This window comes from Scyliorhinus canicula, chromosome 5 (genome assembly GCF_902713615.1).
Source record: "Scyliorhinus canicula chromosome 5, sScyCan1.1, whole genome shotgun sequence".
NCBI classification, from domain to species: domain Eukaryota; kingdom Metazoa; phylum Chordata; class Chondrichthyes; order Carcharhiniformes; family Scyliorhinidae; genus Scyliorhinus; species Scyliorhinus canicula.
This window is the reverse complement of record NC_052150.1, coordinates 182,463,572-182,486,984: the sequence shown is the minus strand read 5'-3', so window position 1 is coordinate 182,486,984 and position 23,413 is coordinate 182,463,572.

The following is a 23,413-nucleotide window of genomic DNA, read 5'->3' as shown; positions in this document are numbered from 1 at the left end:
ACCACATCTGCAGCAAGTGTTGGTTGCTGGAAGAACTCCGGCTCAGAGTTGATGATCTGGAATCTGAGCTTCAAACACTGCGGCACATCCGGGAGGGGGAGAGTTACCTGGACACTTTGTTTCAGGAGGCAGTCACACCTGGGAGATTAAGTAATTCACATTCAGTAAGTGATCAGGGACTTCAGAGTGTGACTGTTAGTGAGGCAGGCAGGGGGAACCTGAGTTCAGGAGTGCAGGAGCCTCAGCCCTTGACCTTGTCCAACAGGTATGAGACTCTTGCTCCCTGTATGGATGAGGAAAAGGGCTCTGGACAGGATGAGCCAGCTGAACCACGGTACCATGGTGCAGAAGGCCATTCAAGAGGGGGGAGTAAAAAGACAAGTAAGTTGTTATAGGGGATTCTATAATTAGGGGGACAGATAGTATCCTATGCAAGCCGGATCGGGAGTCTCGCATGGTGTGTTGCCTGCCCGGTGCCAGGGTGCGGGACATCTCTGACCGGCTTGAAAGGATATTGGAGCGGGAGGGGGAGGATCCAGTTGTTGTGGTCCACGTTGGGACTAACAACATAGGCAAAGCTAGGGTGGAGGACCTGTTCGGGAACTATCAAGCACTAGGAAGAAAATTGAAATACAGGTCCTCAAGGGTCATAATCTCCGGATTACTGCCCGAGCCACGTGCCAATTGGCATAGGGACAAGAAAATTAGGGAAGTAAACACGTGGCTAAGGGATTGGTGTGGAAAGAGGGATTCCACTTCATGGGACATTGGCATCAGTTTTGGAACCGGGGGGATCTGTACCGTTGGGACGGTCTCCACCTGAACCGATCTGGAACCAGTGTTCTAGCGAAGAGGATAAATAGGGTGGTCAGTAGGACTTTAAACTTCTGAGTTGGGGGGGAAGGGAAAGTGAAAGCGACAGGGAGCATGGAGTTAAATGCCAAGATACGCAGGAGGATAACATGTAGGCAGGTGGATTTAAGCTTGAGGCAGACTAGGAATTCAACAAAAAGGAAGGATAACTTTGGACATCTTAGGACTTCCAATATCTGTAATGATAAGAAAGTTAGCATTAAGGCACTTTACCTGAATGCTCGTAGCATTTGTAACAAAGTAGACGAACTAATGGCACAGATCATCGTGAATGATTATGATGTGGTAGGCATCACAGAGACATGGCTGCAGGGGGTTCAGGACTGGCAGTTAAACATCCAAGGATATACAACCTATCGAAAAGACAGGAAGGTGGGCCGAGGGGGTGGGGTTGCCTTGTTAGTTAAGAACAAAATTAAATCTATGGCACTAAACGACATAGGGTCGGATGATGTGGAGTCTGTGTGGGTAGAATTGAGGAACCACAAAGGCAAAAAAACTATAATGGGAGTTATGTACAGACCTCCTAACAGTGGTCAGGACCAGGGGCGCAACATGTACCGGGAAATAGAAAAGGCATGTCAGAAAGGCAAGGTCACGGTGATCATGGGGGACTTCAATATGCAGGTGGATTGGGTAAATAATGTAGCCAGTGGATCCAAAGAAAAGGAATTCATGGAATGCTTACAAGATGGCTTTTTGGAACAGCTTGTCATGGAGCCCACAAGGGAGCAGGCTATTCTGGACCTAGTGCTATGTAATGAACCAGACTTTATAAAAGATCTTAAAGTAAGGGAACACTTAGGAAGCAGCGATCATAATATGGTTGAGTTCAGTCTGCAGTTTGAAAGAGAGAAGGCAAAATCGGATGTAATGGTGTTACAGTTAAATAAAGGTAATTACGAGGGCATGAGAGAGGAACTGGCGAAAATCGATTGGAAGCAGACCCTAGTGGGGAAAACAGCAGAGCAAAAATGGCAGGAATTTGTATGCATAATTGAGGACACTGTACAGAGGTTCATCCCCAAGAAAAGAAAGATTATCCGGGGAGGGATTAGACAGCCATGGCTGACAAAGGAGGTCAGGAAATGTATCAAAGAAAAAGAGAGATCCTATAAATTGGCCAAAAGCACTGGGAAATCAGAAGATTGGGAAGGCTACAAAAACAAACAGAGGTTAACAAAGAGACAAATAAGGAAGGAGAGGATCAAATATGAAGGCAGGCTAGCCAGTAATATAAGAAATGATAGTAAAAGTTTCTTTCAATACATAAGAAACAAACAACAGGCCAAAGTAGACATTGGGCCAATTCAAACTGATTCCGGAAGGCTAGTGAGGCTAGTGGGAGACGAGGAAATGTCTGGAGAACTTAATAAGTACTTTGCGTCTGTCTTCACAGTGGAAGACATGAGTATTTTTCCCAAAAATTATAGAGGGTCAGGGGGCTGAGTTGAGTATGGTTACCATTACAAAAGAGATGGTGCTAAAAAAGCTAAAAGGTCTTTAAATTGACAAATCTCCTGGCCCCGATGGGCTACACCCTAGAGTTCTGAGAGAGGTGGCTGAAGAAATAGCAGAAGCGTTGGTTGAGATCTTTCAAAAATCACTGGAGTCAGGGAAAGTCCCGGACGATTGGAAGATCGCTGTTGTAACCCCCTTGTTCAAGAAAGGATCAAGACAAAAGATGGAAAATTATAGGCCAATTAGCCTAACCTCGGTTGTTGGTAAAATTCTAGAATCGATCGTTAAGGATGAGATTTCTAAATTCTTGGAAGAACAGGGTCGGATTAGAACAAGTCAACATGGATTTAGTAAGGGGAGGTCGTGCCTGACGAACCTGTTAGAATTCTTTGAGGAGGTGACAAGTAGGTTAGACCAGGGAAACCCAGTGGACGTGGTCTATCTGGATTTCCAAAAGGCCTTTGATAAGGTGCCACACAGGAGGCTGCTGAGTAAGGTGAGGGCCCATGGTGTTCGAGGTGAGCTACTGGCATGGGTTGAGGATTGGCTGTCTGACAGAAGGCAGAGAGTTGGGATAAAAAGGTTCTTTTTCGGAATGGCAGCCGGTGACCAGCGGTGTCCCACAGGGTTCAGTGTTGGGGGCTGCAGCTGTTCACCATATATATTAATGATCTGGATGAAGGGACTGGGGGCATTCTAGCGAAGTTTGCCGATGATACGAAGTTAGGTGGTCAGGCAGGTAGTGCTGAGGAAGTGGGGAGGCTGCAGAAGGATCTAGACAGTTTGGGAGAGTGGTGCAGGAAATGGCTGATGCAATTCAACGTGAGAAAATGTGAGGTCTTGCACTTTGGAAAAAAGAATCCAAGCATAGACTACTTTCTAAACGGTGAGAAAATTCATAATGCCAAAGTACAAAGGGATCTGGGAGTGCTAGTCGAGGATTCCCTAAAGGTAAACATGCAGGTTGAATCTGTGATTAAGAAAGCGAATGCAATGTTGTCATTTATCTCAAGAGGGTTGGAATATAAAAGCAGCGAATGTGCTACTGAGCCTTTATAAGGCTCCTGGTTAGGCCCCATTTGGAGTACTGTGTCCAGTTTTGGGCCCCACATCTCAGGAAGGACATACTGGCACTGGAGCGTGTCCAGCGGAGATTCACACGGATGATCCCTGGAATGGCGGGTCTAACATATGATGAACAGCTGAGGATCCTGGGATTGTATTCATTGGAGTTTAGAAGGTTAAGGGGAGATCTAATAGAAACTTACAAGATAATACATGGCTTAGAAAGGGTGGACGCAAAGAAACTGTTTCCGATAGGTGAGGAGACGAGGACCCGTGGGCACAGCCTTAGAATTAGAGGGGATAAATTCAGAACAGAAATGCGGAGACATTTCTTCAGCCAGAGAGTGGTGGGCCTGTGGAATTAATTGCCGCGGAGTGCAGTGGAGGCCGGGATGCTAAATGGCTTCAAGGCAGAGATAGATAAATTCTTGATGTCGCGAGGAATTAAGGGCTACGGGGAGAATGCTGGTAGGTGGAGTTGAAATGCCCATCAGCCATGATTGAATGGCGGAGTGGACTCGATGGGCCGAATGGCCTTACTTCCACTCCTATGTCTTATGGTCTTATGATCCAAAGATTTCTGTCAAGGCCTCAGCAATTTCCTCTCTAGCCTCCTTCAGTATTCTGGGATAAATCCCATCCGGCCCTGGGGACTTATCTGCCTTAATATTTTTTAAGACGCCCAACACCTTGTCTTTTTGGATCTCAATGTGACCCAGGCTATTTACACACTCTTCGCCAGACTTTTTTAAAATTTGTTTTTATTGAAAATTTTTCAAAAATTTTTACAAACCACTACAAAAAGAAAAACAATGAAAAGAAAACAAAGCAACGAGACAAAAAAAAACTTAACCATTTAACAAATTAACAATTTAACAAAACAAGGTGGGGTATCTGCCCGTTACAGATGAAATCAATCCACCGCCCACCACACCACACCCCTCCCCCCCACCTCCCCCTCTGGTTTGCTGCTGCTGCTGACCTCCACCTAACGTTCCGCGAGAAAATCAAGGAACGTTTGCCACCGGCTGGAGAACCCCTGCAAGTACCCTCGCAAGGCAAACTTTATCCTCTCCAACCTGAGAAACCCATCCATGTCACTGACCCAAGCCTCTACACTTGGGGGTTTCACATCCCTCCACGTTAACAAGAGCCTTCTCCGGGCTACCAAGGAGGCAAAGGCCTCTTTCGACTCCTGCACTCCCGGATCGTCCGATACCCCAAATATAGCTAAGCCTCAACTCGGCTTTCCTCGAGTGTCCAAGACCTTGGACATAGCCTTCGAGAAGCCTTTCCAGAATCCTGTAGCAGGGCATGCACAGAACATGTGGACATGGTTTGCTGGGCTCCCTGAGCACCTCACATACCTGTCCTCCACCCCAAAGACCTTACTCATTCTCCCAACTGTCATATGCGCTCGGTGCACCACCTTAAACTGAATCAGGCTGAGCCTGGCGCAAGATGAGGAGGAATTGACTCTGCCCAGGGCGTCAGCCCACAGGCCCTCATCTAGCACCAGCTCCTCCTCCCACTTGCCCTTCAGCTCCTCCACCGAGGCCTCCTCCGTCTCCTGCAGCTCCTGGTATATGTCTGATACCTTGCCATCCCCTACCCACATGCCTCAGACCACCCTGTCCTGTATCCTCCGGGCATATAGCAATGGAAATTCCCCCACCTGCTTTTTCACGAACGCCCGAACCTGCATGTACCTAAAAGTATTCACTGGGGCAACCCAAATTTCTCCTCCAGCGCCCTCAGACTAGCAAAAGTCCCATCGATAAAAAAGTCCCCCATCCTTTTGATACCCTGCTCTGTGCCAACTTAGGAACCCACCGTCTATTCTACCTGGAACGAACCTATGATTGTTCCGTATTGGGGTCCAGACTGAGGCCCCTACCCCCCCCCCCCCCCCCCCCCCCCCCCCCCCCCCCGGACTGCGCTCCAACAACAGTCTCCTAATCCGCGGGGTCTTGTTTGTCCACACAAATCCCATAATACTCATATTTACCCGCTTGAAAAAAGACTTGGGGATGAGAATGGGAAGGCACTGGAAGACGAACAAGAACCTGGGGAGGACCGTCATCTTTACGGACTGCACCCTGCCCGCCAGGGAGAGCGGCACCATGACCCACCTACTAAAGTCCTCCTCCATCTGATCCACCAGCCGCGCTAAATTGAGCTTGTGCAGGACACCCCAGCTCTTAGCCACCTAAATGCCCAAGTTACGGAAGCTCCTCTCCACCATCTTGAGCGGTAGCTCTCTCAATCTCTTTTCCTGGCCTTTCGCATGTATCACCAAAAGCTCGCTTTTTCCAACATTCAGCTTATACCCCGAAAAGTCTCCGAAGTCTCGAAGAATCTGTATGACCTCCCCCATCCCCTCCACCGGATCCACAATATACAGGAGCAGGTCATCCGCATACAGTGAAATACGATGCTCCTCCCCGCCCCCGAACCAGCCCCCTCCAGTTTCTGGACTCCCTCAACGCCATAGCCAGCGGCTCGATCGCCAGGGCAAATAGTAGGGGTGGACAGGGGATATCCCTGTCTTGTTCCTTGAAGTAATCTAAAGTACTCCGACCGCAGCCGGTTCGTCGATACACTCGCTAACGGGGCCTGGTACAACAATTTGACCCACCCAATAAATTCCTTTCCAAACCCAAATCTTCCGAACACTTCCCACAGGTACTCCTCCACCTAATCAAAGGCTTTCTCCGAGTCCATTGCCGCTACCACTTCTGCATATCCCCCCTTCCGAGGGCATCATGATCACATTCAGGAGCCTCCGCACATTCGTATTCAACTGCCTGCCCTTCACAAACCCCGTCTGATCCTCATTGATCACTCCCGGGACACAGTCCTCAATCCTGGTGGCCAAGATCTTGGCCAACAGCTTGGCATCGACATTAAGGAGTGAAATCAGCCTCTAGGAGCCGCATTGCAACAGATCCTTATCTCGCTTGAGGAGAGGCGAGATCAGAGCCTGCGACATCGACGGGGGAAGGATTCTCTTTTCCTTAGCTTCATTAAAAGTTCTCAACAACATCGGACCCAACAGCTCCAAGAATTTCCTATAAAACTCTACGGGATACCCATCCGGGACCTTGCCTGCCTGCATGCCCTCTAGCCCCTTAACCAGTTCCTCCATCTCAATCGGGGCCCCCAATCCCTCTACCTGCCCCTCCTCCACCTTTGGAAACCTCAGCTGGTCCAGGAACTGCTTCATCCCCCCCCCCCCCCCCCCTTCAGGGGGATCTGACTCGTACAATTTACCATAGAAGTCCTTGAAGACCTGGTTAATCTTTGCCGAGATCAGCACCGTGTTACCCCCCGTCTCTAATTCCCCCAATCTCCCTAGCCGCCTCTCTCTTCCGCAGCTGATGCGCCAGCATCCTACTTGCCTTCTCCCCATACTCATACACTGCTCCCTGTACCTTCCTCAACTGAGCTTCTAGCTTCCCCGTGGTAAGCACGTCAAACTCCGCCTGCAGGCTCCGGCACTCCCTCAACAACCCCTCCTCGGGGGATTCCACATACCACCTGTCAACCCTAAATATCTCCCCCACCAATCTCTCCCTTTCCATCCTATCCCTCTTCTCTCTGTGGGCTCTGATTGAAATTAGCTCCCCCCTGGCAACTGCCTTCAGCGCCTCCCAGACCACACTCACCAAAACCTCCCCATTATTATTGGCCTCCACATAGCTTTGGATACACCTCCAAATCCGCCCACAGACCTCCTCGTCCGCCAGTAGTCCCACATCCATTCACCACAGAGGGCGTTGGCCTATCTCCTCCCCAGCCCCAGCTCCACCCAGTGCGGGGCATGGTCCGAGATCGCAATGGCCGAATACTCCACCTCCTCCAGTCTCGGGATTAGCGCCCTACTTCGCACGAAAAAATCAATCCGCGAGTATGCCTTGTGCACATGGGAGAAGAAGGAAACCTCCTTCACCCTTGGCCTGGCAAATCTCCACGGATCCACTCCCCCCATCTGGTCCATGAACCCCCTCAGGACCTTGGACGCTGCCGGCCTCTTCCCCGATCTCGACCTAGATCGATCCAGTGTCGGGTCCAGGACCGTGTTAAAGTCCCCCCCCATTACCAAACTACATGACTCCAGCTCCGGAATCCTACTCAACATCCGCCTCATGAACCCTGCATTGTCCCAGTTCGAAGCATACACATTCATTAGCACCACCTGGACCCCCTGCAGCCTGCCACTCACCATAACATATTGACCCCCTTTAGCCGCCACAATACTCGCCACCTCAAATGCCACCCGCTTGCTCAGCAAAATTGTGACCCCCCCCCTGTTCTTCGCATCAAGCCCAGAGTGGAAAACCAGCCCCCCCATCCCTTCCTCAGCCTGGTTTGATCCGCGACCTTCAGGTGCATTTCTGGTAGCATGGCTACGTCTGCCTTAAGCCTCTTTAAGTGCGAAAACACACGGGCCCTCTTGACCAGCCCATTCAGGCCACTCACATTCCACGTGATCCTCCCCCACCAACAACCCCCACAAGATACTGCAGTCCATTAACACGAGTCCAACTTCTCATTCTTGATGAAAGTCCACGCCTCGTCCGGCATGTCGAAATAGTGATGCCGGTCCTGATATGTAACCTACAGCCTCGCCAGTTGTAACAGTCCGAACTTCACCCCCTTTCCGTGGAGGACCGCCTTGGCCTGGTTAAATCCCGCATGCTTCTTGGCCAGCTCTGCACTCCAGTCCTGATAAATCCGGATCTCGGTGTTTTCCCACCTGCTGCTCCGCTCATTCTTTGGCCATCGCAGGACACACTCCTTGTCGGTGAAGCGGTGGAACCTTACCACCATAGCTCTTGGCGGCTCGTTCACCCTCGGCCTCCTTGCCAGGGCTCTGTGCGCCCCATCCAGCTTCAGGGGCCGTGGCAAAGCCCCCACACCCATCAGCGCACCCAGCATCATGGTCACATACGCCCCAGCATCCGACACCTCCACGCCTTCATAGAGACCCAGAATCCGCAGGTTCTGCCTCCTTGACCTATTCTCCAGGTCCTCCAGCTACTCTTGCCATTTTTTTATGCAGCGCCTCATGCGCCTCAACTCTAACCGCCAGGTCCAGAATCACGTCCTCATTATCAGAGGCCTTCTGCTGCACCTCCTGGATCACCGTCCCCTGCATCATCTGGGTCTCCACCAGCCTTTCAATCGACGCGTTGATAGGGGCCAGCATTTCCGCCTTTAAATCAGCAAAGCAGCTTCTTAAAAACTCCTTGATGTCACCATCAATTCACAAGACACGTGGTTGGAAGTGAACAGTGGTTTTAATAGTCTTACAACTGAGCCAGCCTGCGACGAGATGATCTGGCAGCACGCTCACAACTGCAGATCTTTATACTTCCTGTTAGTGGGAGGAGCCATGGGCGGAACCATGGGCGGAGCCAAGGATGGAGCCCAGTACAAACTCCTCGTCTCCCCCTATGGGCAGAGCCGCGCAACTGCTCGTATACCGAGCTTACATAGACACAACACATAAAATATAACACAGTGTGAATTACTAGGATTGTGATTCACCACATTCACCCCCTGTAAATAAATCAAGTCCGGCGGGGGTGCTGGGTCTACAAATTGAGTCGGTCCGGCGGTCGAGTCATCCTCTGAGATCGACGAAGCGCTGATGGCTGGGTGGTGGCGGTCGGCGAGGGTACGATGGCGGACTCCGGGGGTGATTCGGTCTGAGCTTCATACCTGGTTGGTTCGACTGGTGACAGGGAGTGCAGAAAACCCATAGGCGCGTGGGCGCTGAGCACGGGCAGTGAACCTGCAGGCGTGGGGGCGCCGGTCGCGGGGGGTTGGGTGGGGTGTAGTGTGAGGGGTACCTCGGCGATAGTAGTGTTGGAGTTGGATCCTGCAGGCGCCATGTCCCGGAAGGAAACAGTGGTATTCGATGAACATGTATTGGGGGTTTGAGTGGAGTAGGAGCACTCTCTCAACGAGTGGGTCAGTTTTGTGCGCCTTCCGGAGGAGAACTGGGCCGGTGTCTTCAACCATGCTGGGAGCGAAACCCCCGTGGTAGTGCCCCACTCGTGAGGGGTCTGGTTGGTGGCTATACATAGGAGGGACCTAATAGCGTGGAGCGCGTCGGGGAGGACCTCCTGCCAGTGGGAGGTCGGGAGCTTCCTGGACCGGAGGGTCAGTAGGATGGTGTTCCAGACCGTTGCGTTCTCCCTCTCTACCTGCCCGTTCCCCCTGGGGTTGTAGCTGGTTGTCCTGCTCGAGGCAATGCCCTTGTCGAGCAGGTACTGACGCAGCTCGTCGCTCATAAAGGACGAACCCATGTCACTGTGTACGTAGCTGGGGAAATGAAACAGGGTGAAGATGCTGTGCAGGGCCCTAATGACTTTGTGGGAGGTCATATCGTGGCACGGGACAGCAAAGGGGAAGCGGGAGAATTCATCTATGACGTTTAGGAAATACAAATTCCGATTGGTCGAGGGTAGTTGCCCTTTGAAATCGATGCTCAGGCGTTCAAAGGGCCGGGAGGCCTTTACCAGGTGGGCCCTGTCTGGTCTATAGAAGTGCGGTTTGCACTCCGCACAGATCGGGCAATCCCTGGTGATGGCTTTTACCTCCTCCGTGGAGAAAGGCAGATTTCGAGCTTTGACGTAGTGGGCGAGCCGGGTGACCCCCGGGTGGCAGAGGTCATTGTGGATAGATTTCAGGCAGTCGTCTTGCGCGCTGGCGCACGTGCCGTGGGACAGGGCATCTGGAGGCTCGTTGAGTTTCCCGGTCGGTACATGATATCGTACTTGGAGGTGGAGAGTTCGATCCTCCACCGTAGGATCTTATCGTTTTTAATTTTGCCGCTTTGTGAGTTGTCAAACATAAAGGCAACCGATCTTTGGTCAGTGATGAGGGTGAACCTCCTACCTGCGAGGTAGTGCCTCCAGTGACGTACAGCTTCCATGATGGCTTGTGCTTCCTTTTCGATGAGGAGTGTCGAAGTTCCAAAGCGGAGAGGGTTCGGGAGAAAAGGGCGACTGGTCTCCCTGCCTGATTTAGTGTGGCTGCGAGAGTGACCTCTGAGGCATCGCTCTCTACCTGAAAAGGGACGGATTCATCCACCGCCCGCATGGCTGCTTTGGCGATGCCCACCTTGATGCAGGTGAAGGCCTGGCGAGCCACATCTGATAGAGGAAAGAGAGTGGCCTTAAATAGGGGATGGGCTTTGTCCGCATACTGAGGGACCCACTGGGAATATTATGAGAAAAATCCCAGGCACCTTTTGAGGGCCCTGGGACAATGAGGGAGAGGGAGCATACGGCCCAGGTCCGGGGCCCAGGACTCCGTTTTCCATGACATTGCCGAGGTTGGCTTGCCTGGTCGTGCGGAAAACGCATTTCTCCGTGTTATACGTGAGGTTGAGTTTCTGGGCAGTCTGGAGAATTCGATGGAGGTTAGCGTCGTGGTCCTGCTGATCATGGCCGCAGATGGTGACATTGTCCAAGTACGGAAACGTGGCAGCAGCCCGTACCTGTCCACCATTTGCTCCATTGCTCATTGGAACACCGAGACCCCATTCGTGACGCCAAAGGGGACCCGGAGGAAATGGAAGAGGCCTTGAACGCCATGTAGTGGCGGTCCTCCGGGCGGATTGGGAGCTGGTGGTATGTAGACGTCAGATCCACTGTGGAGAAAATGCGACAATGGGCGATCTATGGACCTCGGTTCTGATAAACACCCTGTCCTGCAGGCTGCACCGCCTGCTGCGAGTGGCTATGGATGTGCAGTCCGGCGTGAGATTGGCAAAGAGTGGACTGGGGTCCTTTTTAGCGTCGCTAGACTGCAGATAGTGAGTGGGGGCAGGAGCCCGCCGAAGCTGAGTGTGAGGCTTTTGAGGTTGCCATGGAAGTCAAGTCCCAATAAGAGTGGGGCGCAGTGTTCGGCGAGTACATATAGCTGGAAGTTCGAGTAGCTAGCGCCCTGAATTGTTAGGGTCGCGACGGTGCGCCCTTGGAGGTGAACAGAGTGTGAGTCCGAAGTGAGGGAGATCGTTTACGGTGCAGGGAAGATAGGGAGTGAACATCGTCTTACCAGATCTGGGTGTACGAAGCTCTCAGTGCTCCCGGAGTCAAAGAGGCACGGTGTATTGTACCCATTGATTTTAACGGTCATCATTGAGTTGTGGATGTGTTTCGGACGCGAAACACCTTCGCACGTGACTGCGTTGAGTTGTGGTTAGTCGGCGGCTCGATCAGCTGTGCTGGAGTGGCCCCGTGATGACTGTCCGCTGAGGTCGTAGTCTTCGAGGTGAGTTTCAGAGTTTGAAGAGGATGGATCTGAAGATGGCCACCCCCGTGGATCGCATGTGGTGGGCGGCGAGGAAGATGGCGCCCAAGATGGCGGCCCCCATGAGTCGCACGTGATCGGCTGCGTGGAGGGGGGTTGCCAAGATGGCGGCCCCCATGAGTCGCACGTGTTGGGTGGGGGCGGAGCCGGAGTACAGGCCGCAGCATTTTGGGGCCTGAGGGCCTGTGAGTTTTGGAAATGAGTGCTCTGGGCTGCGGGAGAGTTTGGAGAGGGGGCTTTCTTCGCCAGGCAGACCCGGGCATAGTGTCCTTTGCGACCGCAGCTGCTGCAGGTCGCGTTGCGGGCCGGGCAATGCAGCCGTGGGTGCTGGGGCTGTCCGCAAAAATGGCACATGGGGCTGCGTAGTGGGTGGGTGGCCGCGCGGTGCAGGTCTGGGGCAGTCGCTGGTCGGGGGCCCAGGATGGGGTCGTTTGGTCCACAGGGAATGAGGTGAGGCTGCAGAATGAGACCTCCATGGTGGTAGCCAATTCCACCGTGTCCTCTAAGTTCTGGGCCCCTTTTTCGAGTAACCGCTGGTGCACATAGTTCGACCTGAGCCCTGCCACGTACACATCTCGGACAGCGAGCTCCATATGCTGTTCAGCTGATACAGCTTGGTAATTACAGTCCCGAGCTAAAGCTTTTAAATCACGCAGGAATTCATCCAATGACTCCGCGGGGCGCTGGCTGCGGGTCGGAAAAATGTGGTGCGCGTAGACCTCGTTGATGGGCCTCACGTACATTCGATCTAGCATGGCTAGGGCCGCCGTATACGAGGTAGTACTGTTAAGTTGAGTAGAGATACGGTGGCTCACCCTTGCTTGCAGTGGGCTGAGTTTCTGCTCCTCTGTAGTTTCTGCTGTGCTTGATTCAGCCAGGTAGGCCTTGAAACATCTGAGCCAGTGTTGAAAGATTTATTTTGCCTTTGCAGCCTCCGGGTCGAGTTCTAGTCGATCAGGTTTGAGGGCTGATTCCATAGTCGTTTTCTTCAAGTTTCCGAAGACTATTAAATTGATGTGACCATCAATTCACAAGACACGTGGTTGGAAGTGACAGTGGTTTTAATAGTCTTACAACTGAGCCTGCCTGCGATGAGATGAACTGGCAGCAGGCTCACAACTCCAGGTCGTTATACTTCCACTTAGTGGGAGGAGCCATGGGCAGAACAATGGGCGGAGCTAAGGGTGGAGCTCAGTACAAACTCCTCTTCTCCCCCTATGGGCAGAGCCGTGCAACTGTTTGTATACCGAGCTTACACAGACACAACACATACAATATAACAGTGTGAATTACTAAGATTGTGATTCACCACATGCCTGCTGCTCGTGTGACCACTGGGCCCACGCTGCCTTATCCCCGCCAGCCGCCATCTTGATTTTTTGCGCCCGCTCTCCTCTCTTCTCCAAAGCCACTTTTTTAACTGCTCCACTCCTGGTCCACTCCATACAGCGCTGGGGGACCCTCACTATTTCCTTCCCACACCGGGAATCATCATCAATGTGCCGCTGGAGCTCCTTAAAAGGGCCCAAAAGTCCATATCGGCGGAGCTGCCGACAGTGCAACCTACCTAGGCATAGCAGCAACCGGAAGTCCCTCCAGACTCAACACCCACCAATTCCTTCTCTTTGGTGAATACTGATGCAAAGTATTCATTTAGTACCGTGCCCAATTCCTCTGGCTCCACACATAGATTCCCTTGCCTATCCTTCAGTGGGCCAACCCTTTCCCTGGCTACTCTCTTGCTTTTTATGTATGTTTAAAAAGCCTTCGGATTTTCCTTAACCCTATTTACAAATTACTTTTCGTTACCTCTTCCAGCCCTCCTGACTCCTTGCTTAAGTTCCTTCCTGCTTTCCTTATATTCCACACATGCTTCGTCTGTTCCCAGCCTTCTAGCCCTGACAAATGTCTCCTTTTTCTTTTTGACGAAGCCTACAATATCTCTCGTTATCCAAGGTTCCTGAAATTTGCCATATCTATCCTTCATCCGCACAGGAACATGCTGGTCCTGAATTCCTTTCAACTGACATTTGAAAGCCTCCCACATGTCAGATGTTGATTTACCCTCAAACATCCTCCCCCAATCTAAGTTCTTCAGTTCCTCCCTAATATGTTTTAATTAGCCTTCCCCCAATTTAGCACATTCACCCTAGGACCACTCTTATCCTTGTCCACCAGCACTTTAAAACTTACTGAATTGTGGTCACTGTTCCCGAAATGCTCCCCTACTGAAAATTCTACCACCTGGCCGGGCTCATTCCCCAACACCAGGTCCAGTACAGCCCCTTCCCTCGTTGGACTGTCTACATATTGTTTTAAGAAGCCCTCCTTGATGCTCCTTACAAACTCTGACCCGTCCAGGCCCCTTGCATTAAGTGAGTCCCAGTCAATATTGGGGAAGTTGAAGTCTCCAATTACAACAACCCTGTTGTTTTTACTCGTTTCCAAAATCTGTCTACCTATCTGCTCCTCTATCTCCCGCTGGCTGTTGGGAGGCCTGTTGTAAACCCCCAACATTGTGACTGCACCCTTCTCATTCCTGATCTCTACCCATATAGGCTCGCTGCCCTCTGAGGTGTCCTCCTGTAGTACAGCTGTGATATTCTCCCTAACCAGTAGCGCAACTCTGCCACCCCTTTTACATCCCCCTCTATCCCACCTGAAACTTCTAATTCCTGGAATGTTTAGCTGCCAATCCTGTCCTTCCCTCAACCAGGTCTCTGTAATGGTAACAACATCATAGTTCCAAGTACTAATCCAAGCTCTAAGTTCATCTGCCTTACCCATAATACTTATTGCATTAAAACATATCCACTTCAGACCCACTGTTTTCAGCAACATCTCCCTGTCTCTACTAGCTCTAGCTAGCACTTTTCCAGGAGACACATCCGGAGTGATACTCATCCAGAGTGGGGATTGAAACTTGGTAATTTGGTGCAGTGAGGTAATTCAGTGCAGAGTGTGAGGAGGTTCTTTTTAACCCTAGTAACTGACTGGTAAGTAGTCTCTCTTTTTCTTTTCATTGTCTAATTTATTTATTTTTATTTTGAAATTCTAGTTGTTTAAGTTTACCAAGGGTTTAAGACATGGCAGGAGATTCCAGACCCGTGTCATGCTCCTCGTGTGCGATGTGGGAGCTCAGGGACACGTCCACTGTCCCTGGCTCCTTCATGTGCAAGAAGTGTGTTCAGTTGCAGCTCTTGTTAGACCGCTTGACGGCTCTGGAGCTGCGGATGGACTCACTTTGGAGCATCCGCGATGCTGAGGAGGTCGTGGATAGCACGTTTAGCGAGTTGGTCACACCGCAGGTGAAGGTTACTGAGGGAGATAGAAAATGGGTGACCAAAAGAAAGAGCAAGAGTAGGAAGGCAGTGCAGGTGTCCCCTGCGGTCATCTCTCTGCAAAACAGATATACCGCTTTGGATACTGTTGAGGGAGATGGCTCACCAGGGGAAGGCAGCAGCAGCAAGGTTCATGGCACCGTGGCTGGCTCTGCTGCACAGCAGGGCAGGAAGAAAAATGGCAGGGCTATAGTGATAGGGGACTCGATCGTAAGCACGGTAGCATTGTGGATAGCACAATCGCTTCACAGCTCCAGGGTCCCAGGTTCGATTCCGGCTTGGGTCACTGTCTGTGCGGAGTGTGCATATCCTCCCCGTGTGTGCGTGGGTTTCCTCCGGGTACTCCGGTTTCCTCCCACAGTCCAAAGATGTGCAGGTTAGGTGGAGTGGCCATGATAAATTGCCCTTAGTGTCCAAAATTGCCCTTGGTGTTGGGTAGGGTTATGGGGATAGTGTGGAGGTGTTTGACCTTGGGTAGGGTGTTCTTTCCAAGAGCCGGTGCAGACTCGATGGGCCGAATGGCCTCCTTCTGCACTGTAAATTCTATGTAAGGGGAATAGGCAGGCGGTTCTGTGGGCGCAATCGAGACTCCAGGATGGTATGTTGCCTCCGTGGTGCAAGGGTCAAGGATGTCTCGGAGCGGCTGCAGGACATTCTGGGGGGGGGGGGGGGGGGGGGGGGGAGAGGGTGAACAGCCAGCTGTCGTGGTGCACATAGGCACCAACTATATAGGTAAAAAACGGGATGAGGTCCTACAAGCGGAATTCAGGGAGTTAGGAGTTAAACTAAAAAGTAGGACCTCAAAGGGAGTAATCTCAGGATTGTTACCAGTGCCACGAACTAGTCAGAGTAGGAATGTCAGGATAGATAGGATGAATGCGTGGCTCGAAAGATGGTGCAAGAGGGAGGGATTCAAATTCCTGGGACATTGGGACCGGTTCTGGGGGAGGTAGGACCAGTACAAACCGGACGGTCTGCACCTGGGCAGGACTGGAACCGATGTCCTGGGAGGGTGTTTTCTAGAGCTGTTGGGGAGGGTTTAAACTAATGTGGCAGGGGGATGGGAACCGATGCAGGAAGTTGGAAGGTAGTAAAGCAGGGACAGAAGCAAAAGGAAGTAAGGGGAAAAGTGCAAGGCAGAGAAGACATAGTCAAAAATCTAAAAGGGCGACAGTACAAGGTACAGTGACTGAGGGGAGCTCAGTGAATAGGCCCAGTAATAACAAAAGGAATAAAACTAGAGATGTTAAGATTCAAAACAGAGGTAAAAAAACCAACATAAGTGTACTTTACCTGAATGCTCGTAGTATTCGGAATAAAGTAAATGAGTTGATGGCACAAATCATCGTAAATGACTATGATTTAGTGGCCATTACTGAAACATGGTTAAAGGATGGTCACGACTGGGAGTTAAATATCCGAGGGTATCAAACTATTCGGAAGGACAGAGTGGATGGTAAGGGAGGTGGTGTTGCTCTGTTATTTAAGGATGACATCCGGGCATTAGTTGGGGATGACATCGGTGCTATGGAGGATAAGGTTGAATCCATTTGGGTGGAAATCAGGAATAGTAAGGCGAAAAAGTCACTGATAGGAGTAGTCTATCGGCCACCAAATAGCAACGATATGGTGGGGCAGGCAATAAACAAAGAAATAACTGATGCATGTAGAAATGTTACAGCAGTTATCATGGGGGATTTTAATCTACATGTCGATTGGTTTAACCAGGTCGGTCAAGGCAACCTTGAGGAGGAGTTTATAGAATGTATCCGCGATAGTTTCCTAGAACAGTATGTAATGGAACATACGAGGGAACAAGCGGTCCTAGATCTTGTTCTGTGTAATGAGACAGGATTGATTCATGATCTCATAGTTAGGGATCCTCTCGGAAGGTGCGATCACAATATGGTGGAATTTAAAATACAGATGGAGGGTGAGAAAGTAAAATCAAATACTAGTGTTTTGTGTTTAAACAAAGGAGATTACAAGGGGATGAGAGAAGAACTAGCTAAGGTAGATTGGGAGCTAAGACCTTATGGTGGAACAGTTGAGGAACAGTGGAGAACCTTCCAAGCGATTTTTCACAGTGCTCAGCAAAGGTTTATACCAACAAAAAGGAAGGACGGAAGAAAGAGGGAAAATCGACTGTGGATATCTAAGGAAATAAGGGAGAGTTTCAAATTGAAGGAAAAAGCATATAAAGTGGCAAAGATTGCTGGGAGATTAGAGGACTGGGAAATCTACTAAAAAAGCTATAAAGAAGAGTAAGATAGAGTATGAGAGTAAACTTGCTCAGAATATAAAAACAGACAGTAAAAGCTTTTACAAATATATAAAACAAAAAAGAGTGGCTACGGTAAATATTGGTCCTTTCGAGGATGAGAAGGGAGTTTTAATAATGGGAAATGAGGAAATGGCTGAGGAACTGAACAGGTTTTTTGGGTCGGTCTTCACAGTGGAAGACACAAATAACATGCCAGCGACTGATAGAAATTAGGCTATGACAGGTGAGGACCTTGAGAGGATTGTTATCACTAAGGAGGTAGTGATGGGCAAGCTAATGGGGCTAAAGGTAGACAAGTCTCCTGGCCCTGATGGAATGCATCCCAGAGTGCTAAAAGAGATGGCTAGGGAAATTGCAGATGCACTAGTGATAATTTACCGAAATTCACTAGACTCTGGGGTGGTCCCGGTGGATTGGAAATTAGCAAACGTGACGCCACTGTTTAAAAAAGGAGGTAGGCAGAAAGCAGGAAATTCTAGGCCAGTGAGCTTAACTTCGGTAGTAGGGAAAATGCTGGAATCTATCATCAAGGAAGAAATTGCGAGGCATCTGGATAGAAATTGTCCCATTGGGCAGACGCAGCATGAGTTCGTAAAGGGCAGGTCATGCCTAACTAATTTAGTGGAATGTTTTGAGGACATTACCAGTGCAGTAGATAACGGGGAGCCGATGGATGGGGTATATCTGGATTTCCAGAAAGCCTTTGACAAGGTGCCACACAAAAGGTTGCTGCATAAGATAAAGATGCATGGCATTAAGGGTAAAGTAGTAGCATGGATAGAGGATTGGTTAATTAATAGAAAGCAATGAGTTGGGATAAATGGGTGTTTCTCTGGTTGGCAATCAGTAGCTAGTGGTGTCCCTCAGGGATCCGTGTTGGGCCCACAATTGTTCACAATTTACATAGATGATTTGGAGTTGGGGGCCAAGGGCAATGTGTCCTAGTTTGCAGATGACACTAAGATGAGTGGTAAAGCGAAAAGTGCAGAGGATACTGGAAGTCTGCAGAGAGATTTGGATAGGTTAAGTGAATGGGCTAGGGTCTGGCAGATGGAATACAATGTAGACAAATGTGAGGTTATCCATTTTGGTAGGAATAACAGCAAACGGGATTATTATTTAAACGATAAAATATTAAAGCATGCCGCTGTTCAGAGAGACTTGGGTGTGCTAGTGCATGAGTCACAGAAGGTTGGTTTACAAGTGCAACAGGTGATTAAGAAGGCAAATGGAATTTTGTCCTTCATTGCTAGAGGGATGGAGTTTAAGACTAGGGAGGTTATGTTACAATTGTATAAGGTGTTAGTGTGGCCACACCTGGAGTATTGTGTTCAGTTTTGGTCTCCTTACTTGAGAAAGGACGTACTGGCGCTGGAGGGTGTGCAGAGGAGATTCACTAGGTTAATCCCAGAGCTGAAGGGGTTGGATTATGAGGAGAGGTTGAGTAGACTGGGACTGTACTCGTTGGAATTTAGAAGGATGAGGGGGGATCTTATAGAAACATTTAAAATTATGAAGGGAATAGATAGGATAGATGCGGGCAGGTTGTTTCCACTGGCGGGTGACAGCAGAACTAGGGGACATAGCCTCAAAATAAGGGGAAGTAGATTTAGGACTGAGTTTAGGAGGAACATCTTCACCCAAAGGGTTGTGAATCTATGGAATTCTTTGCCCAGTGAAGCAGTTGAGGCTCCTTCATTAAATGTTTTTAAGGTAAAGATAGATAGTTTTTTGAAGAATAAAGGGATTAAGGGTTATGGTGTTCGGGCCGGAAAGTGGAGCTGAGTCCACAAAAGATCAGCCATGATCTAATTGAATGGCGGAGCAGGCTCGAGGGGCCAGATGGCCTACTCCTGCTCCTAGTTCTTATGTCTGCACTTCCTCAGAGCCATACTGACCCTATTCCCTAGTTCTCCCTCAATGCTTTCACCATCTGACCTATTGCTCCGGTACCCACCCCACTGCCATACTAGTTGCCCGGCTTTCTAACTTCCTTGCTTATCATGGATGATACATTTCCAGGGATTCTTATTCATTTCCTTATGGTCAAATGATTTGCCTAATCTTATAACTGATGGAACAGTTGACATATTATAAAAGTGCAAATAAGTAACAGCGTTAAGTGTTGATAAATGGCTTGCTTTGTTTATTCATTTACAGCTTCAGGGCCAAGGAGGATCCTATCTCCAATGTTTAGTTTTAGTACAGGTATCATAAAGCACTTTGGAATTTAGAATACAGAAGTTTGTTATCATTTATGGAATTATCTTCTGAAAGCACAATGGGTGTACCTATACCACATGGATTACAGCAGTTCAAAAAGCTCTCTTACCACGATTTTCTCAAGGACAATTATTGATGGGCAATAGATTCAGGGCTTGGCAGCAAAATTACAACTTACATTGAATTTTAAAAATTTCCATTACTTCGTCGTCTTTATCACCACCTATTACTTGGGCGAAATTAATCATCTCCAATGGCACTAGGAAAAATGGCGTAGCCATCTGTAATAGACATTTAAGGATAATTTAAAATAATATGGCTAACCCACAGTCCAGCTAATAGTGCAAGTGGACACATGCAAACATCAAATTGATCAGTATCTGAGCAGACTGTTTCCCAGGCTGTGAGACTGAACCAAATTGTGGTGGGAGGTGAGAGTGGGCGGCGGAGCGGGGCGGGGGGGGGGGGGGGGGGGGGGGGGGCGTGGGGAGGGAGTAGGCGGTGGGGTTGGTATCATAGGACAAGGAGACTTTTTTGGGTAAATAATCAATCCTAAAATAAGATTTGATCAATTAATTAGTGCAAAAGCTAAAGCTGAAGCAAATTTGAGAATTTATCATGTCATTAGAATCAGCAGTCAATTAACCAATTGGATCTTCGGGATCAAATTAAAATTAAATAATCAGAGATAGTGACACTGAAGATGCATGAATTTTTCACTAAATTTAAATCTAAGGTTATTTGATTCATCATGGGGTGTGGGCATCATTAGCCAGGCCAGAATTTATTACCCTTTCCCAATTGCCCTTGAGAAGGTGGTGGTGAGCTGCAGTCCATGTGGTGTAAGTACATCCACAGTGCTGTTAGGAAGGATGTACCAGGATTTTGAGCCAGCAGCAGCGAAGAAATGATGATATAGTTCCATGTCAGTATGGTGTGGAGGGGAATTTGCAGTTGGCAGTGTTCTCATGCGTTTGATACTCTTGTTTTTCTGGATGGTAGAGTTCACTGGTTTGGTAGATGCTGTTGAAGGAATGTTGTTGAATTTTAATTAATAAGAGTTAAGTTAAAACATTTAAAGAAATTTATTATGCAATTTATCATGGCCAATCCATCTAAACTGCACATCTTTGGACTGTGCACGCACAGACGGGGAGGAAGTGCAAACACCCCAAGAATGAATTCATAAATCTGCAGTTAGTAACAAATAATCCTGGCACATGGCAATGCAATTACACGTATAGAACATTAAAATTTGTGGCACGTAACAATTTGAATCATAGAATTAACAGTGCAGAAGGAGGCCATTTGGCCCATCGAGTCTGCACCGGCTCTTGGAAAGAGCACCCTACCCAAGCCCACACCTCCACCCATCCCCGTAACCCAGTAACCCCACCTAATCTTTTTGGATACTAAGGACAATTTATCATGGCCAACCCACCTAATCTGCACACCTTTGGACTGTGGGAGGAAACCCGTGCACTCGGAGGAAACCCACGCATACACGGGGAGAACGTGCAGACACTGCACAGTTACCGAGCAGGGAATTGAACCCTGCGACAGTGAAGCAACTGTGCTAACCACTGTGCTACCGTGATGCCCAAATTGTGTTGCACAAGTGCTTTGACCATGCTAAAGGTACATGTTTGTCTATAGCTTTCTGAGAAACTTTATAAATACAGACAGGGTGGGCCTATGGAGTGGAAATCCTGTTCTATGTGGGAACTTCAAGACACTTCACATGGCCTGGCCAACCATTAAATCCCATTGGCTTCAATTGTACTGTGAGTCCTTGATACAACAGTCAAGCAAATAGTGCCTTGATGTCAAAGGCAGTCACTCTCACCTCTCCTCTGCATTTCAGATTTTTATCCCTGTTTGGAACAAGGTTGCAATGAAGTCTGGAACTGAGTGCTCCTAATGGAACCAAGCACAAGATAAGCAGGAAAAATGGAACCTTCTTATTTTACGAGGAATGGTTGGACAAGCTGGGCCTAGATCTCAGGGGAGAAGGGTTTTAGAAGACAATTTGTACTTGAAAAAAGAAGCTTGTGTTACCTTTGATTTCCAGAAGGATTCAGGGATACTGAGCACTTTGGGTGGATGAAAGCAGGACCTCATTATGTTACATATGATCCAGCCAGATCCGATACTGAATGACCAAACCAATTACCCACTGACTCCATTCAAATCTACATCCTTTGCACTTAACAGAAAAGAGGTATACCAGGGAACAGGATAGGCTGAGAAGAATGTATGTTTCAATGGGTCTGGGGTATAAAAGGTGAAGGTGAGGAGACGGTTTCTTAGATTAGTAGCTGCGGAAAAAATAAGAAATAGGCGCAGGAGTAGGCCATTCAGCCCGTAGAGGCTGCTCCATCATTAAAATTAGATCATGGTTCATCTTTTACTTCAACACTACTTTCCTGCCCCATTCCTGAATCCCTCAATGTTTTAAAAAATAGAAATCTATCGATCATAGAACATACAGTGCAGAAGGAGGCCATTCGGCCCATCAAGTCTGCACCGCTTCAGCCCTCACTTCCACCCTATGCCCGTAACCCAATAATCCCTCCTCACCTTTTTTGGTCACGAAGGGCAATTTATCATGGCCAATCCACCTAAGCTGCACATCTTTGGACTGTGGGAGGATACCGGAGCACCCGGAGGAAACCCACGCAACACAGGGAGAACGTGCATAGTCCACACAGACAGTGACACAGCGGGGAATCGAACCCGGGACTCTGGCGCTGTGAAGCCACAGTGCTACCGTGCTGTCCAAATCTATGTCTTGAACATACTCGAGGATTGAGCCAGTACATCCTTCTAGGGCTGAGAATTTCAAATATTCACCATCCTCTGAGTGAAGAAATTCCTCCTCATCTCAGCCCGAAATGTCCTGCCCCTTATTCTGAGAACTTGCCCCATGACTCTAGATCCCCGCCTCCCCCAGCCGGAGGGAAATTCCTTCCTACATCTAACCTTTTGAGGAATGAGATCAACTCCCAGTCTATTTAATCTTTCCTCATAGGATAACACCTCCATCCCAGGAATTAGTTTGGTGAATCTCTATGGCCACTATATCTATCCTTAGGAAAAGAGACCAAAACTATACACAATACTCCAGGTGAGGTCTCACCAAGCTTCATATAATTGCAGTAAGACATCTTTACTCCTATACTCAGAACATCTTGAATTAAGGGCCAACAGACTATTTGCCTTCTTTTTAAAAAATGTACTTTATTCCAAACATGTGTAAAACAGCAACAATTTAAAAATACACACTCCACAAAATCATAGCTCACAATTTTCCCTCTTTTATCCCTTCCCCTCCACCCGGCGATGAACAATTCCTCAAACATCATCATGAACAACTCCACATGTGCAGCACGGTGGCCCAGTGGTTAGCATTGCTGCCTACGGCGCTGAGGACCTGGGTTCGAATCCCGGCCCTGGGTCACTGTCTGTGTGGAGTTTGCACATTCTCCCCATGTCTGCATGGATTTCGCAGCCTGCTCAGCCCAAGACCACAAGAAACTTTAGTGAGTCGTGAACACATCCCAGTCCATCACACGAACCTGCCTCCCATCCATTGACTCCATCTACACCTCCTGTTGCCTAGGGAAAGCGGGCAGCATAATCAAAGACCTCTCCCACCCGGCTTACTCACTCTTCCAACTTCTTCCATCGGGCAGGAGATACCAAAGTCTGAGAACACTCACGAACAGACTCAAAAACAGCTTCTTCCTTGCTGTTATCAGACTCCTAAACGACCCTCTTATGGACTGACCTGATTAACACTACACTCCTGTATGCTTCAACTGATGCTAGTGTTTAT